At 44.2% G+C, this 18,101-nt stretch overlaps 1 long non-coding RNA gene across 9 annotated transcripts in view; it reads right to left on the bottom strand.

Annotated features, from left to right (window-relative positions):
- LOC135903540 (uncharacterized) overlaps positions 1 to 18,101 on the bottom strand; it is a 616,847-nt gene that overhangs the window by 552,456 nt on the left and 46,290 nt on the right. The window contains exon 1 of one of the 9 annotated variants that reach the window (XR_011512713.1): positions 4,173 to 4,309. The exons of the other annotated variants lie outside the window; for them this stretch is intronic. This is a non-coding gene — a long non-coding RNA (uncharacterized lncRNA). Of the gene's footprint in view, positions 1 to 4,172; positions 4,310 to 18,101 lie in introns of those variants that run through there. 9 annotated transcript variants of the gene reach the window in all.

The following is an 18,101-nucleotide window of genomic DNA, read 5'->3' as shown; positions in this document are numbered from 1 at the left end:
CCCTCGCAATTTCCCTTTTCATCCGCGGTAGCAGGATGTGCCTGTGTCAAAGTTCCTGTGTTAAATGAAAGGAACGCCAAAATAAAAGTAAATTGGAAAGAACATGCTGCGTGAGCGCTTCCCTCCCGAAATAGATCAGATTCACTGCGTCGAAATGAAAAAGCCAATGAGAAAGCTGTAGTCCGTTGCCAACCGAGAGAAAGCTGAAACGCAGAAATTGTCATCAGGCAACCATGGACCTGGCTAAAATGAAATTTGCGACTTTAAAAAGAAAGGGCTTCAAAGTCTAGCTACCACTGCAAGTAGGAGCTTTTTCTTTTTCTTTCTTTCTTTGGGGGGGCCTTCATATACATTAAAAAGATAAGCACAATTAGAAAATTGCGGAAAAGAAAGCATGAAGCTTATACTTTTGTAACTCCGCGAAGAAAAAAAGAAACAATTAAAGCCTTTCCTTACACTCTAAAAATATTCACACCTTTAAGGGTGTTTGCCACTCTCATGGGTATCACCCCTACCATTAGGGCCTCTAAACTTTGTATAAAACGACAACGGAGCTCAAACTAGACGTGCGGTGAGGAAAGACGTAGGTAAAAACTATGTAATCATTCTGACAGCCTTGGACGCACAGAAATGCCCGGCAGGAGAATTTTTAAGCGACATATTTGCAACTTTATTTAATGCAATATTTATGTCACCAGTCACAGCTGTCATCATTTTTACTTGCAAGAAAAAGTCAACAAAGACGATACCATCATTGGTTCCCACCAACAATTTGATCTTACCCCTAAACGCGAGGGTGTTAGCCGTAAGACAACCGAACACCCTTCATACACTCACAAAGCTAGGTTTAAAAATGTTTATAAACCACATATGTCGGAGCATTGACACCCAACTAGAGTGACGCATAAGACGTGCGTCTCAGTAAGGCCACTATTCATCTAATACATGCAACACTCGTATAACCTATATTTAACACCTTCACGAAAGCTGCAATATCATACGCCCATTTTGATATCTTTAAACGCGCTATCATGTTTAGTTTCCAGATTAGCAATTTTTCTTTTTCGCATGCAGTTATAGTTTTTTGTACACTTAACGCTTCAATTTTCTTGAACTTGGGCCCCTTTTGCCAACTTTAATAAACAATTTTAGGGCATAAATAATAGAAATTGCACAGGCCTTGGCCTCAGCTGAAGCTCGCGCTTAAACTCCTCACACCCAGTGCCCGTTCTGAAGCGTTCTGGTCACACTTCTTTTTAATAAAAAATGATAACCTGGTGTAACATAAAAGTAACCTGGCGTAACATAAAGCTAGACGCAGGTGACGCTATATGTTAATCGTGGAGCATATTATCATAGAATGCCCTCAATATGACCAAAAGCGGTTTCGCCTGCGTGGCCGTTTGAACATGCTCTAGAGGCGTCGTTCCACAGTGAGCAAAGTGATGGAACCGTGGTCATGCCCTGATAAGCAGATGCGTGCCGCGAGTGCCCTTCGCGATTTTTTTTTTTTTAGTGGACGTTAACCTTATGGGCTGCCTATAAGCGACATTGCGTGTTTTGTCTTCTATACATAGTGCTAATTTTTTAATGGGATGATGTCGCGGCCATGTTGTCCTTACATATGTATAGATAAAACGACTTCTGTGAACGGTTTCACACCTGTGTGATGGGTGACCGTCCTGTAGGTACTGGACTGTGCTTTCGGTGTTAAAGCCCGTAGAGACAATCTTTGTGTGCTTGTGTTCATTCGTGTATAGTGCGTGTTCATACTTTCTCCATACTTTTCCTTCTTTAGCGTTGATTAAGTAACGAATTTAGGATTTTGTGATAGCCGGCTCTAACGTAGCCTACTTTCTCCAAATAACTACATGTCAATTCTGAATAGTTTAAGCAAAACAAATGAGTACTAAGTACAAATAAAACTAAGTGCGTTGTATTCGCCTCTGACCGAAAATTGGTACCTGAAACATCTGGGCGATATATTGGGAAAATACTATTAAGAAGCTATAGACACACACTTACCATGGCGTGACTCTTGACTCATCCTTCCATTGGGCAACACATATTGATTACCTCTGCAAAAAACTAAGCTTTGGATGCTTCACGTTATTTAAGGCTCGAAAATATTTCAATCTACAGGCACTCCGTATATAATATTTAGCGCATTTCACTCTCAATTGGAGGGCTGCCTCGGAGTCACTAAAGACCGTCTATTGTTTTAGTGGCTCCTGATTAATGAAATCAAGTGCAGCACGGAGTACCGCTAGTTCTATACCCGTCGATGTGGTCACACACGAAGTTCTTAATTTGCTTTCTTCAGATTTTGCCGGGATGATCACCGCAGCACCATAGCTGTTGTGTTTTACCGAACCATCCGTGTAGACATGTTGCCGGAATCTGTGCACGTTGTGCACATTGCGCGAAGCCCAAAGCGCCACAGACCCAACGAACAAGTGGCCTCAGAAATTCAACACATATATCATCCCAGCCATGACAAGGGACACGGACACAACATCATCTTTCAATGGCTTCCGGGACATTGCAGCATCAGAGGGAATGACCCCGCCGACGAAGCCGATCGATCTCCACATGAAAGTGATCAACGTGTCTTCATTCCGCTTTCGCGAACAGACGCTGCGGTTGCGCGGAGATTGATGTCCCGTGAATGTACTTTGCCCTTTTGGGACTTCAACGTTTTCACCATGCGTCGCTTGTGTTCGTTATCTCCGGACATACGGATGCACCTGCCGCCTGGGTTGCCACGACGTGAACAGACAATGCTGTACCGTCTGTGGCTAGGCGTTGCACTTGCCAACTCATATATTTTCCTTTCATATGCTTTTCATATGCGAACTCATATGCTTTACTACGCGGTGGCGTAGAGGTAGAGCATCCACCTCGCATGCAAGAGGACCGTGGTTCGAATCCCGGTGAATAAAATATGCATGTTGATGAAATTGCTAAACATGCCTGGAGTGCGGCCTGATCCCGGTGACCAGAGCCGGTTATGCACTCCCTCACAAGAACAGGACTGCAGAAATATGTATAAAAAAGAACCGTCTAGCAGCAAATGTCTCGTAACATTTAGGCCTGCTGCGTCGTTCAGGATACATCAAGATCAACCTATAAATAAGGCGCATTATCGCAAAAGCACGCGCTGCCCAAATTTTACTTCTGCCATACCTACAATATTTATCCGCATTTATGGAATAAACCGTATTTTTGGGAAATGCCTCAGCTCCTACACAAAGCAACTTTACTTTCTCTTTCATTCCTTTTCTCTTTTACAAGACAACTACATAAAGCGCGAGGAGCGCGGTTTTTTCCTCTACGCCACCTTAAGACTAAATTCGGCACGGCGTCTTTTACTATAATGAACATTCCTTCGGAGAAAAACGTCCCAAATGTACTGGCTAATGGACTTTGATCAACATTTATTTTTGTTATGCTAAAATCCGCATCTAAAAGAGCTTCAATGTTAATGCGTGAACGCATACATGGTTGTGTCTGTATTACTGTTTTTAAGTAATAAAAAGAAATAAATAAACGCAGCTGGCAAACACGGCTTCCACATTCCGGGTAGTTACGAGCGTACGGTGCCGTGTAACGCAGTCCAGAAGTTTCTCGTCTCAGCGTTTGTAATTTCTCCTGCGAACACACTGCTCGCTCAGTTTCCAAGTATTTTTTTTCTTTATCTTCTTACTTGATGGAAAGAAATGCAGGCGTGATCTATGAAACTCGGTGCGGAGTAACTAAAGAAGGCGACGCCTCTACAGCTGCGTTTCATCTTTCTTTTTAATTATTGCTATTATTTTTGTGCGTTGAAGCTAGCGTAACGATATGGCATGATCCGCTGCCGTGACTGTACTTTGGTGCCCTTGCGGAGTCCTTTACCTACATGACGCACCCCACCGCAAATATGAAAAGCTCGCTCCCCGTCTTTTACCTTCCATTTTCCCCCTAGCTCTCTTTTACGACTCTGCTTCATATTCCTCCCGAATGTTTTGCTCCGATGTTTTCGTTTTGTTTGTTTGACAACGTAGCAGTTTCTAAACAAAAAATAACTACTAAAAAAATTGTCTCGCATTTTCAGCCCCCGTCTAGCGATATTTCTCGCTGCTTCGTTTCACCTCTCGGTGTTCTATCGTACTACCCACCTGGTTACTTACCGCACCAACGCTGTGTACAGATTAATCGTACGTGCGAGTCACTTGCGGAATTCAGAGACTCGAATGCACGTCGTCTCACTCCATTCGTCGCTACTCCGTCTCCTTTTGATTGCCTTCCTAGTGTTTCTTGACTTTTTTTCTTCGGGGCTAGAATGAAAATATGTAGAAATAATCCGAAATTTCTCAGAACCCTCCTGTCCTCCTGATTTTTCTTGCGCGTACTGCAGTTTCTCAGATCGAAAACATTCTGTAGGTATCACTCAATCTTCCTCCACCCGCGCAAGCAATCTTGCTCAAGTGCGCCGATGGCGTATTCAACATATTCACTTTCTACAGTTTACAGGAACGTTTGCAGTTCCGCTATAGTGTAGACGAGTTCGACAAACTTATCGCATAAGTATACGAGCGTATGAAGCCCTCGCGGTTGATTAAGAAATTTCTTGACTAGGTTTTTCATACGCAAAGGTATACGTACGCAAGACCACAGCGCTATAAACCAACTGCAACATGTTTCACCCCCCTTTTCATCCGTCAAAGTTTGCTAAAATGCTTTATATGATAGTCAAGCGTGATAGTGAGTCAAAGAAAGATGGAGATGGAGATGCAGCGATCACAAGTTCAATTGAAGAATCTGCTTGTCTAAGTACTGTATAATTACGCTGGCTATTGTTTTATCTTGCGCCGTGGATGACCCCTATCCATAATCCCTCAGCCATGAACCGACCTTATGCGCTAAAAGCTCAGTTAATTCGGCCTCTGACCAGCTGACTCCAGCTCTAGTGTCCCTAATGTTGCGTATTTTAATCAGATAGAGATTACGCACCGTCTTCTATTGCGGCAACTTGTAGTAAGCGAGTTTAGCGGTGACCTAACATGACCTCCTATAAGTATACCACACGGGAAACAAGGACAAAAAGTGAGGCACGGGGACCGACGTGTGACCTCGTGTTTCGCTCTCTCTCTCTCTCTCTCTCTCTCTCTCTCTCTCTCTCTCTCTCTCTCTCTCTCTCTCTCTCTCTCTCTCTATCTATCTATCTATCTATCTATCTCTCTCTCTGTCTCTCTCTCTCGCTCTCTCTCACACTCTCTCTCTCTTTTTTTTTATCCTTTATCGTGCGCTACGTTTATGAAGATTCTAATAGGCGGTGAAGTATAACAAAAATTATTTTCATGCGCTTCAGAAATAGCGTCGAACTCCAAATTATAGTGGCGCAATACACCATTCATTTTATTGTCGCCTTCGATTTTCTTCAAATCTCCAATTTTACACCTCTCAATCACTAGAGTGAATATGATGACATACTGAGTTTGTACAGTTGACCTGCTATATTAAGCGGCTCGTGGCGTTCTGGCGCATTTTTGATGGGAAAATTTTCCCAGTGAAAATCGAGAAATATGAATATAAAGTAACGGTTCTACAACACTCAACTCATGCACACACTCCGCCGCACGTCAGTAGCACTCGTGAATGAACCACCCTTAGCAAAGTAGTTGGGAACACTGACTTAGCATAAATAGTTTTAGTTTGCGTGAGTCAGTGCCTTTATTTAGGCAGTGTACGGCACTACACTGCCTCGTCTAACGTGCACTACCTGCATTCACCCCCGAGATTACTGTCTCTTTCCAGAAGCAGTACCGCCAGACAAAGTTGTAGTCTTCCACGTGTGCCATCATGAAGAGCTCGCGATCGAACGAATTGCGACCCCCACCTTTCGCACCCCTCCCCCCTTACGCAACTTTTCTTGTCTTTCTGCCACTTGGACGCTATCTATCTATCTATCTATCTATCTATCTATCTATCTATCTATCTATCTATCTATCTATCTATCTATCTATCTATCTATCTATCTATCTATCTATCTATCTATCTATCTATCTATCTATCTATCTATCTATCTATCTATCTATCTATCTATCTATCTATCTATCTATCTATCTATCTATCTATCTATCTATCTAACCACCTACGTCTTGGTGCTATCATGGTCGTTTTGTTAACTTGGTATGTACCAAAATTATTACGGCTAATAAAAATCGGGACCCTCGGTTAACCCCCTTTTTTCTCGTTAATTACATAACGAGGGTCTCGAATCCGGCAACATTGATGCCTTCGGGTAGCCTGTGTGGGTTTATTGACCGGTTGCCTTCACCCGAAAAGATCACGTTCTCGTGAAGCCTGCGGCAGAAAGGATGTTCCACGTCCGCCGCCAAGGTCTGTGAGTGGTGGCGCTGGCTAACACTCCCAGGGTTCTACTAGGAAACGCAAATACCCAAGAAAGTGGATGGGGAAACGGCGCCGCGGCAGCTCAATTGGTAGAGCATCGCACGCGAAATGCGAAGGTTGTGGGATCGTTCCCCACCTGCGGCAAGTTGCTTTTTCCTCCATTTTCATTTCCATTAATTTATCCTTTCTTTATTTCATTTATTAAGCACAAGTAATTTCCTCTATGTTGTCCTTGGGGTAAATGTTTGTTGGCTTTTTATGATATGACTAATAAAAATTGACACAGTGTGACAAGAGTGTGTGACGAACATAAATGACCGATCACGACATGAATGGTAAAAAATTAAATTATGGGGCTTTACGCACCAAAATCACTTTCTGATCATGAGGCGCGCCATAGTGGAGGACTCCGAAAATTTCGACCACTTGGGGTTCTTTAACGTGCACCTGAACCTAAGCACACGGGTGTTTTCGCATTTCGCCCCCATCGTATAGCGGCCGCGGTGGCCGCGATTCGATCTCCAACCTCGTGCTCAGCAGCCCAACACCATAGCCGCTGAGCAACCGCGGCGGGTGTCAATGTCATGACATGCGTATCATGTTGGTCATGAAACAGCCTTATGGTCGTTTCGGTAACTCATGCACACAGCTTCGCATAACATCTATTCCCATAGCGCGTGAGATCTGCCGGCTTTCTTTTTCTGCTATTTTGATGCTTAGAAGAAAGCATCAGAGCTGGGCTATTAGGGCGGTTTTCTGTGTAAACTTTTGTTTCCAATGCTGAGCACCAACGATTCATCACGTGATACGGGAACTTTGCAAGGATTAAAAAATATTAGACCGCTTTGATGACGAGGTAAGCTTTTCCCTCTTCACACATTTTGTACGTTAATGAGTGTGCCTTAAACAAATTTGTGTTTATTTGTTTAATAGCATTCATCGTGGTTTCCTCGTACCGAGTCACGTTATGACTTTTGTGCCAACGCACGCAAGAAAGACGCTTTCAGTTTTCGAGGGTAAATCAGCTAATGCTAGCTGGATGAGTTGCAGCGTTCTGCTTAGCCTGCTTCCCCTATTTACCGAACAAGCGCGTCTCGTCTCGAAAGGCTGGTCAAAGGAGCCTCTTTCGTGTGTGCATTCAATCAAGACGAAATGTGTTACTTCTTTCTTATACGGCCAAGCAGACGTTCCCCTTTTATTTTCTCATTCTCCGTAGAAAACACGGTTTGTTGTCAGTGTCGGTAGTGGCGATGGCGACGTTGTCGTCGTTCATAACGTGGTAATAATCTCAAGAGGCAGCCTGCTGAAGAGGCATACGTCACATGATATTTATTTATTTATTTATTTATTTATTTATTTATTTATTTATTTATTTATTTATTTATTTATTTATTTATTTATTTATTTATTTCGTTGAAGATACTATGGAAATGCACAAACAACATTACACATACATGGTATGTATGTACCAGAAACCAGAAACTTATTAAATCTGTAGTGTCCTTTATTCAAAAAATGGCTGGGGCAAATGCCGTAGTTTCGCTACTGTATTAGAGCTGCTGGAGGTGGCAGGAATACATGAAAAAAGTCGCACCATTGAGTTAGCTCGTTATGAACGTTTCCCTAATTTCCCTACTAATTAGTGCACATCCTTCAATTTTAGAAAATAAGATGGGTAATAACAAAAACCGCATTTGCGCAGCAGATATCAAATATCACGCAGATCCCACGCATTCTGGAAATCTATGCTAATGCGTTTTGTACGACGTTCCACCTGTTCAAAAAAGGGTGTGAAACTTTTTGCAGTGCAGGCAGCCGCTACAACTACTTTAAACCTTCATGCGCTGATATCGTGCGCAATAAGCTGCATACAATACCCGTGGTATATTGTGTCGAAGCTGGCACACGTCAGCAAAGGCCCCTTTAGCTCTTTGCAATTATTCGCTCAATTGTGTCGGCAAAAAAATATGAAAAGCATACCGCAACGTCCCACCAATTATTAATTGCCTATTCGGCAATAGTATCGCGCTGCATCTATTGCCTCAGAGAAAATACTTTAAGTCGATTAATGTCAAGTTCTCCAGTGCGAACATGCGAACACAAGTTTTCCTGCGATCGCAGGCACGCGGTAGCCACCGTTTGGGCGAATGATCGTCACCAAGCAACGGACGCAAAACCCGGCAATGTTGCCGTTTGGCTTCCCTCGCGCTCGGGGGACAAGCAGCGCAAGGTTTGAGTTGCCAGGCGAGCAAACACCACTCGCCTTACACGGGCTCTGAGTACGTGATCCCTGTCCATGATAAACACACATTCGGTGCCATCCGGCAAGTGGGCGCTAAAAACGGGCTCGAGCGCAAACACGCAGTCGACGTCGAATGTCGGATGAGGCACTCGGCGCCTCGCGGAAAGGACGCTTTAACGTTAGCAACAGAGCTCGTCTTCCTCTACAAACGAAATTCCCACCAGATGCCTCCGTCGAAAAGAGCGTGGGTTCCTGAACTAGGCTGTCGTAAACGAGACCACTGCATTTGCAACACCCATGTTGTTGAAAAGGCGCTTGCACGCAAATGCACTAACCTCGTGTATCCGACGCGCGGAAACCACCGCTACTATGAGATACAGAATGAAGTGAAGGCGGAGAGTTTAGCTAGATTTAATCCAGTTTGTTATCCTACAAGTAATGAGGAGCATGGGAGAGTGAAGGCAAGGAAGAAAGAAAGAACACAGGAGTTCAGGGCCGCGATTTAGTAGCGATGCCTTTTCCGATGCTGTATCTTTTTGCGCTTTTCCCGCTTCCGGCCGTGAACGGTCGACGATAAGAGTGGCCGAGACTCTGGCGGAAGGCATCGCTACAAAATCGTAGCTCAGATTACTAACGCGCACCAGACAAGCGCAGCGTATCTACAGCCGAGCACTAAAGCGTACCACCTTCAAATACTGCGGAAGAACTCCGAACCAGAGAGGACCTCACAGAAGATAGAGTCTTGAAGTGATGAACTGTCGTCGAACAAGGAAAGTTGACCACAGCAATGTTCCTCATTCGACCGAGCCAGCCGAGCAGTAGCTCCTGCGAACGCGGAGAAGCCCGTCAAAGCCCTGCACTCCTATTACGACATCGCCCAATACTGCAGACTTATACGACACACATTCCCTGCCCCACTCGAGTCACTGAACAAGTGCCAGGAAGTTACCTGGTGCGCCCGGTGCAAGATAACATAGCGTTGTCTCGACGAAATTTTGCAGTGATAGACAAGGCCGGAGAAAGCAAGCGAATGAGGCGCTAACGGGCAGCGAAGGCGGAAACTACTTGCTTTAATTTCGACGTGTCTCACTCGGTGTTCAATTTACAGCAATCAGGATCACAGAAACGTGGTACACGCAGCTGTCAAATGTTTTCCGCCCATCGGGCTATCGGTATTTTTCCCGCAATCGTGAGGATAAAGGTGGAGGCAGTATTTTGAGTTTGGTGAAAGAAACCGTAATCTATGAAGCTATCGATGACTTTTGTGCTTTTATGTCAGATTATCAGGCATTTACTGCGCGCCGCCACAACAGTGTGTTTGGTGTTTGTACCGACCACCTTCTGGCAATGGTGACTACTTTGTTTCCTTTTTTTTTATAAAGTGTTGTTCTATGTGACAGACCAGAAATTGGACTTGTTCTTAGAAGGCGATATCAACATAAATATGCTTGTTCCTCCTAGAATACACAAAGAAGTTACTTCAGTTATTACTGTCAAAGATGTCTTCTATACCATAATTAAATCAACACCTACAACCGAAGAAACAGCATCACTATTACATGTATTTATTACAAACGTTGGTAACGAACTCATAGCAGCCGATGTAGTCTATAACAAGGTCAGTGACCATCTAGGCATTTTTATGTTCGCTGACAAAGCTAGAGACGAAACCCGGAGTTCGAGGTCTGTGAATTACGCTCAGAAAATAACGTTGCTGCAACTTCAGTCTTTGCGTAAAGACATTAGGGAGCCGACAAGGAGCACCGTCTATGAAGCTGATAGAACTGACACTGCATATAACCAATTCATCGGCATATTTAAGCAAATGTAGCACAAAAATGTTTCCCTTGTCTAAACAAGAAAACCTCCTAAAGCTCAGAAACCATGGTTCAATCGCGAACTGCTAAACATGATTAACCATAAGCAAAACTTCTACGCGAACTTTGTAAACATAGGGGATCTTCTAGTTTTTCAGGAGTTTAAATCTTATAGAAACAATCTCACAGCGAAACTAAAAGCAGCCAAGGAATCTTACTTTATGAGCATGTTTCAAAACACAAATATGAAGCGCTCCGACGGCACTTGGAAGAAGCTCAATTATCTAGCCTCGGAAATTATCCCCGATAATATATGGAGCACTGCGAAGCCACTGCATCGTCGTCCACTAGCCACAGCCTGTAAGCATGTTTTATTGAACAGCGTAGTCGGGACAACCACACCAATAGTGCTTATGTCCTTCCCCTACAACAACAAACTAGCAAACGCTCGTTATTTCTTGCACGAACTGACTGCGCATAACTTTTTTTTATGTATCAGCAGAAACAAATACAGAAAATAAGGAGACGCCGACAGTATTCAAGTAGAACCGGCGAAATGTGTACTCGACATTATATTTCCACAACTACGTATACATATTACGTGATATTAAATTCAAGCATCTTCTCTGAAGGCATGCAAGTAGCACTAGTAATACCTATATACAAACAGAGTATTTAAAGCACACTTAATAATTATCGCCCGGTTTCGATACTGCCTATTTTTTTCGTAATGTATCGAAAAATTACTGCATATAAGGCTAATTTCATACTTCAATGACCAAATTTGGAGTGGAAAAACTTTATTAAAAGTCCTGCATGACGCACGTCAATGCGCAGTGGGCGTCTCCCACGCAGGGACCAACCTACCCCATGATTTTAAGCACGGCTTTAGGAGATACCGACCAACCGAAACAGCTCAAGGAAGTTACCACAGAAGCATTGGGTAAGAAAGAAAAAGCCGCTGGCATTTATGCTAACCTTACAAAGGCCTTCGATCCGCTCAACCATGAAATATTGCTGTATAGGTTGGACAAATACGGAATTCGGAGACTTCCGCACGTACTATTCAAATCGTATCTTTCTGACGGAAAACAAATTGCATATATGGATAACGTATCGTCCTCAGCTCTGAAAATATGCACAGGTGTCCCACAGGGCAGCATAATGGGGGGATAATTATTTTTAATACTGAGTAACGATACTGTACACACAGTCCATAGTGTCCAAGTAATTTCATATGCAGGTGATACGACGATAGTTATAACTGGCAGCTATGAAATAGAGGACAAGGTAAAGGAAACACGAAATTTGAAAAAAATGGGCTGACAATAGTCAGTTCAAAACAAACGCTTCTAAAACTAAAGCTGTCGTCTATACGCTCCGAATAGGAAAAAAGACAGGACATACACGTTAACCTAGGCACAGAATTACCAGGAAGTGCTGACTCTGTGAAGAAATTAGGAGTAATTTTCGCTAAGAATTTAACTTGGAATGAGGATACAGTATATATTAAATCTGAAATGTCTCCCTCAATAGGCGTATTCGCGCGTGTAACGTGTATGCTTCCTTCTAAAGGTGAACTGCTGTTATATAACTCATTAGTTTTCTGAAAAATAGAATATTGTAGCATTATATTTCGAACAACAGGCACGTCCAACCTAAATAAACTGCACTTGCTCCAAGAAAGAACCGTTCGTCGCACTGAGAATGCACCGTTTTTTTCCCATACTAGTGAACATTTCCGGAAATATGATGTACAGCCTGTGTTCGCGTTATATAATTATAGGTTACTCTTAAGTTGTCAGTCTTACTTAAAACAAAAGTAATATTCTCAATATCTAGTCTTCATGCAAACACCGAGATCCGGCCCGCGAGACACAAAGTGTTTTACATCAACGCCTAGAACAAACTAGGAAAGGCTGTCCTTACTTTACACAGTCTCCACGGCGGCCGCATTTCGATGGGGGCGAAATGCGAAAACACCCATGCACTTAGATTTAGGTGGTCGTTAAAGAAACCCAGGTGGTCGACATTTCCGGAGTCCTCCACTAAGGCGTGCCTCATGATCAGAAAGTGGTTTTGGCACGTAAAACCCCATAATTTAATTTACTTTACACAGTGCTGTCTCATAAATAAACGTATTTGTGAACATGTAGAAGTCTCTTGCAACTCAAACTCTCAAATTATGCCGTATTGCCAACAAGAATTGATCTATGTGTGGGTGTGAATGTTAATATGAGCACGTATATATCTGTTAGAGCATCCGCCGTGGTTGCTTATTGGCTTTGGTGTTGCGCTGCTAAGCATGAGGTCGCGGAATCGAATCCCGGCCACGGCGGCCGCATTTCGATGGGAGCGAAATGCAAAAACACGTTTGTACTTAGATTTAGGCGCACATTAAAGAACCCCAGAGGGTCAAAATTAATCCGAAGTCACTCACCACGGCGTTCCTCACAATGAGATCGTGGTTTTGGCACGTAAAATCCCATAATTTTATTTTACTTTTAGTGAAGAAATGTGCTGAACTGAGCTGTTTTTCTTCTAATGCGTGTGTATTTACATATAAGTTTATAGCTATGTATCTCTGTTTGTAATTATTTATGATTTTATTTATTGCCTGGACGATTTCTTTTAGGCTTTGCTTCTTATTTGTATGTGTGCTGCGCTGCTCTCATGCCAAAGGGGTCGAGTCCCCTGTCAAGCTCATCGGAGCTTTTTGTCACGGCTCCTCCTCTCAAGAAAATCAAATTTGAACTTCAATCTTTATTGCGGTGTGTTAAAATGGCAGCCTGATATACAGTCTGCCCTATTAACTTTCTGAAAAGTGCAATGGGCGTCACCGAGTGACATCGGTTCAAAGGCTCTTGAACGTACGCCTCACTGCGCACTCCAGCCTGCTCAGCTGAAGCAGCATTGAGCGGAGGCGGAAGCGGAGGGAGGGGGGCGGCTGCAACTGCACGCGACGCAAACAGCGTCAACAAGTGAGCCGGTGTGAAAGATGAGGCTCTAAAGGCAAATGCGAACATATAAAGCAAGAGCGCAGCGAGGGTGAAAAAGCATTCCGGCTTGTTTATTTTATCACGTAAGAACAGTCTGCTGTCTAACGATGCTCCGAATAGCTTATAAGGCGATAATGACAGTAATAAAGCAAGGAGACCCACGAGTCCGTGCGAAGGGACGATGTGCGTGCGCCTCGTGATACAGAAAAGACAACGCATTTATTATGGTTCCCAGGCAGTGAGCAGAAAAAAAAAATATTCCCTAACAGTAGCGATCTGCCGCGGCCGACATTTGCAAAGGACCACAGTGCGGAAACGAAGAAGCTTTTATTTATAGCAGTGGCGACCGCAGTCGCCTTTGTATGCATTGTGCTCCTATACGTTCCAGAGGGTTGTGCAGGCTTCCGATCCTTCTGCTTCTCTGCATCCTTTGTACGTGAGACCGCCTCTTCCTTCCTAACATTCTTGCTTCATCGTTATCTCTTCCTTTTTTCTCTTTTGCGGCCCTTACACGCTCGTTCATGTGACTGCCACTGTTTCCCTGATGCGTGCGAGCTTGTCGCGTCGGTTGTGTTGTCACCGGGTCGATGCTGTTTATAACCGTCTGCTGCGCTCCATCTCTGACTAAAAGCGTGCAGTACAGAGCACACTTCCACGCTTCATCTAAGCAAAAATCAAATCCAAAGGCATTTCATATTCGTGGCACCCTTCGGCAGGCGATGCCATGGTCGTTGTGTTCCAGTCAACTCTGAACCGTTTTTATAGATTAAGCGGTTCTTGCCCTGAACGACAAATAGCGCATCCAGTCTAAACAGCACTGCCTCGTTTTACTGAGATTACACTTGCTTGTCAGAGCACAAACTTATGGCATGTGTAGCAAACATGTCGAAAGACGCCTTCTTCCACAGTAGTGCTCTTTCAGAAAGCAGTATGGCATGTAGCGACAGAGACGGCGGAGCGGCTTCGCGAAAGCAGCGTTATCATTACTTGTCCTGCTTACATATTTAGATCTTTCAGCGCTTTTGTCGCGGGCTTCGTGTTTCGAACAGCTTAGCACAGAACTTCGCAAGTGCGAAAGCGATCGCGTGAGTTGAAAAATGTCCGTTCGAGGCGCCAGTACGTCGCGCTTAGTTCTTGAAGTGGCCAGCGTCTTAAAAAAAAAATGACTTCAAACCTTTAACATGGCCGTCAGAAAGTGAACACGACCTTCGAGTTCCAAGGCAGCCTTTCGCAACAATTATTCGAATTCTATATTTATTCGCCCTGTGCTTCTGCTCTGACGAAGGCACATGCGCCACTATTATTTCCTGTGTCTCGGTGCTGCGATTGCTAAGCAAACAAAAATGAACGGAAAAATGAAAAAAACGCCATCTCGCGGAAAGATTGCCCTGACTGCTGATGCTGTATCTCCTGCTTGAGTGTGAGGAGAAGAAAGAACACTCCTTCGGCATGCCCCACTTCTTCGGCAGTATGTACTCTGAACAATGTCAAACCTGCACTCTCTTTTGTTTTGCGAAGAGTCATTTCCGTCATACCCCCGCTGCACTGGGAAAAATTCAACTAAACACTGCTGAAACATGGGTAAAAATAACAGCATGTGAACTTAGTGTCATTTTGTTTTTCGCTTAGCACATACAAATCGCTTATTCATTTGATTTGCACTTTAGCTCTTAACCTTTACATTCTGCAATATGCTCAAATTCCTCTCAGTCGAGTGGAAATCACACTTCCTGACAACTTTCGACAAAAATCCAATTGAAAAGTGAGACTACGTGATTATTCTATAAATATCACTCAGCCTAGCTTCGAGAGTTATTTTCCGACTTTTCGACAAGATGCACCTTCTTCAAGTTGTCCGCCCAGCGGCCAAACTCTCAAAATTTTTGCTCGTACGAATGCTATTTGCCATCGGCAGGTCGTCTTCGCTAATATTACCAGCATCAGATTTGACTGGAATTTGTCCATGCGAACCATTCTAGCCTAAAAATGTGTATGCGTGTGTGTGTCCGTGTGCGTGTATGTGTGTATGTGTGTGTATTGATGGAGCATGACTCTGAAGTTTACCATGCAATGGATCAACCAGTGTGCGCTCAAAAAGGGTCATCCAAGACATAAATAAATCCAAGAAGCGTTCAGTGAACCAGCTCGCCTGCCGGCAGATGACATGATCGGTGTCACAGGGAAGCTTCACCCGGAGGTGACGGAGAAAATGACAAATAATCAAAGAAAGCACAAGGAACAGGTGAAGCGAGCATTTTACGAGCGACGCAACACTAATATTCCTGCTATTTCATTATAATGAAATAGCAGAATAGAATCAAATCGATTATACGCGATTTGGTTAAAGTACGTGAAGGCCGTCATGGTCTTATCACAGATATTGTGCGGAAGTTGAAAGTGATGAAAGCCGCCACGACAGATTGGGTACTCAAGAACATCGGATATATGGCAGTGGGTGGTGCGATGAAAATAGCATACGCACATGTCCATCGCAGATGAAGATAAAACAAACCCCGATATATTGTAATGAGCCAAAGATTACAAAGATCTAGTATACTTTAGGAGGGATGAGATAAATCGTACTTTTATGTCCTAGGTGAGCCTCGTAGTGTTAAGCCACTCAGCAGAATACCGAGTGCAGATGAGGCGACGAGGATTCCCTCGCGCGCGCATGAGAGAGAGAGAGCAAATGATAAAGGAAAGGTAGGGAGGTTAGCCAGGACTGAGCCCGGTTGGCTACCCTACACTGGGGAAAAGGAAAAGGGGATGGAACGATTAAAAGAAGAAGAGAAAGTCCACTGGGGATATCGTTCGGTCACTCAGTCCGGATCACAGACGCTGACTCAGTCCAGTAGCCTTCAAATATCGCAGCAGAGCTTTTGTGGCCTTTTGTAGCTGCGATATGCGAGGCCATGGTCCCAAGATCTTCAAGGTGAACGGTGTTCTATCTAGTTGATTGAGAGCTGTGCAGAGGTCATGTATTTCGTTTTGAAAAGATGGGCAGTAGCACAGTAGATGTTCTATGGTTTCCTCGGCACCGCAGGCATTACAGTCGGCGCTATCAGTCATTCCTATCAAAAAAGTATATGCATTGGTGAATGCGACGCCCAAGCGTAAGCGGCACAGCATTGTTTCCTCATTTCGCAGAAGTCCTGGTAACAGCCGCAGTTGCATAGAGGGGTCGAGGGAATGCAATCGTTCTTGGGTGAATTCAGGTGTGTGCCACTTCTCTAATGTCATGCGGTGTGCTACCTTGATTAGGTGTTGGGCTGCGTCGGTCCGCGATAAAGGTACAGGAACAAGGGTTGCTCCTTCGTGTGCTTTCCTAGCAGCTTCGTCAGCGACGTCGTTGCCGAAGATACCGCAATGGCCAGGCAGCCACTGAAACACGACGTCGTGTCCTTTCGCTATCATACGATGGTGCATTTCTCGTATCTCCGACACTAGTTGTTCACACGACCCGCGACGAAGAGATGAAAGAAGACATTGCAAGGCCGCCTTCGAATCGCAGAATATTGCCCACCGATTAGCGGGTTGGTTGTTAATGTAATCAACGGCACCTCGGAGGGCAACAAGCTCCGATCCGGTCGATGTCGTCATGTGAGAAAGCTTGTATCGGACGCTAATTGATCGTGATGGTATAACCACTGCGCCGGTGGAGCTGGTCTGAGTGGAAGAGCCATCCGTATATATGTGGACTCGGTCAAAGTAGAAAGTATTCAAACAATCCAGAGCTGCTTGCTTCAGGGCCAAGGTAGGCAGGTCGGTCTTCTTTCTTATTCCTGGAACCGTGAGACGCACTTGAGCTTACAGCGGCATAATGGAGCTCACACGAGTTTATTAACACATCTTCACCAATTTCATCCTCGCCTGCAACTCCACGCGCATTCCAGCTGAGATACCACGAAATGAAGAAACACTTCTTTGCTGTTTGTGGCTCTACGTGCATTTCACGAATGTCTATTCATTCCGCGTCGAAATGGCCGACAGCCTTGCTTGCGAGAACTGCGGCTAGACGTGACGATCACTGAAACTCCCCAATGATTGCCCTCGTTACGGTGGGGCTAGGACAGCTGTCTCGACTGCGCTTGATAAACTGGACAATCGTACCTTGTAGGAGGAGAGAATTCTCTGACACTTGTCCAGACCGAATTTAGTACAGGAAGTCGATGCTTTTGGTGCCAGCACCGTGTCTGTGTCCTTTTACTGGTGTTCCGTCTATCGTGCTGTTTATATTTCAAATTAGGACAAAATGAATTAAACGTATTATTCAGCTTCTTGTGGACAAGTGGACTGTGTGTGCGGCTCGTTGCATTGCATTGGTTTCCGCACCTTCCTAGCTCCTCCTCCTCCTCCTCCTCTCTCTCTCTCTCATTCTCTCTCTCTTGTTTAATCACTCCTTCATTCACATTGTATTCAATTTACCCCTTCCCCCAACAGACAGTATCCAGATGGTATTTCCATTTACTAACCTCCCTCCCTTCTTCTTTCTCCAACTCCCCAGAAATTATGATACTAGTGTTCCAAAATATTAGTCCCTAAGATATGCTCAGAATCCCATTATTTAACGACAACATGGTGCAAGATGAATTTTAGAACAATATTCAATTATAACTTTAGGGAAGAATATCCGCAAACTCAGTCTTA

Source organism: Dermacentor albipictus, chromosome 1 (assembly GCF_038994185.2).
Source record: "Dermacentor albipictus isolate Rhodes 1998 colony chromosome 1, USDA_Dalb.pri_finalv2, whole genome shotgun sequence".
In the NCBI taxonomy this organism is placed as follows: domain Eukaryota; kingdom Metazoa; phylum Arthropoda; class Arachnida; order Ixodida; family Ixodidae; genus Dermacentor; species Dermacentor albipictus.
The sequence above is the reverse complement of the archived record's forward strand: the minus strand, read 5'-3'. Positions and strand labels throughout refer to the sequence as shown.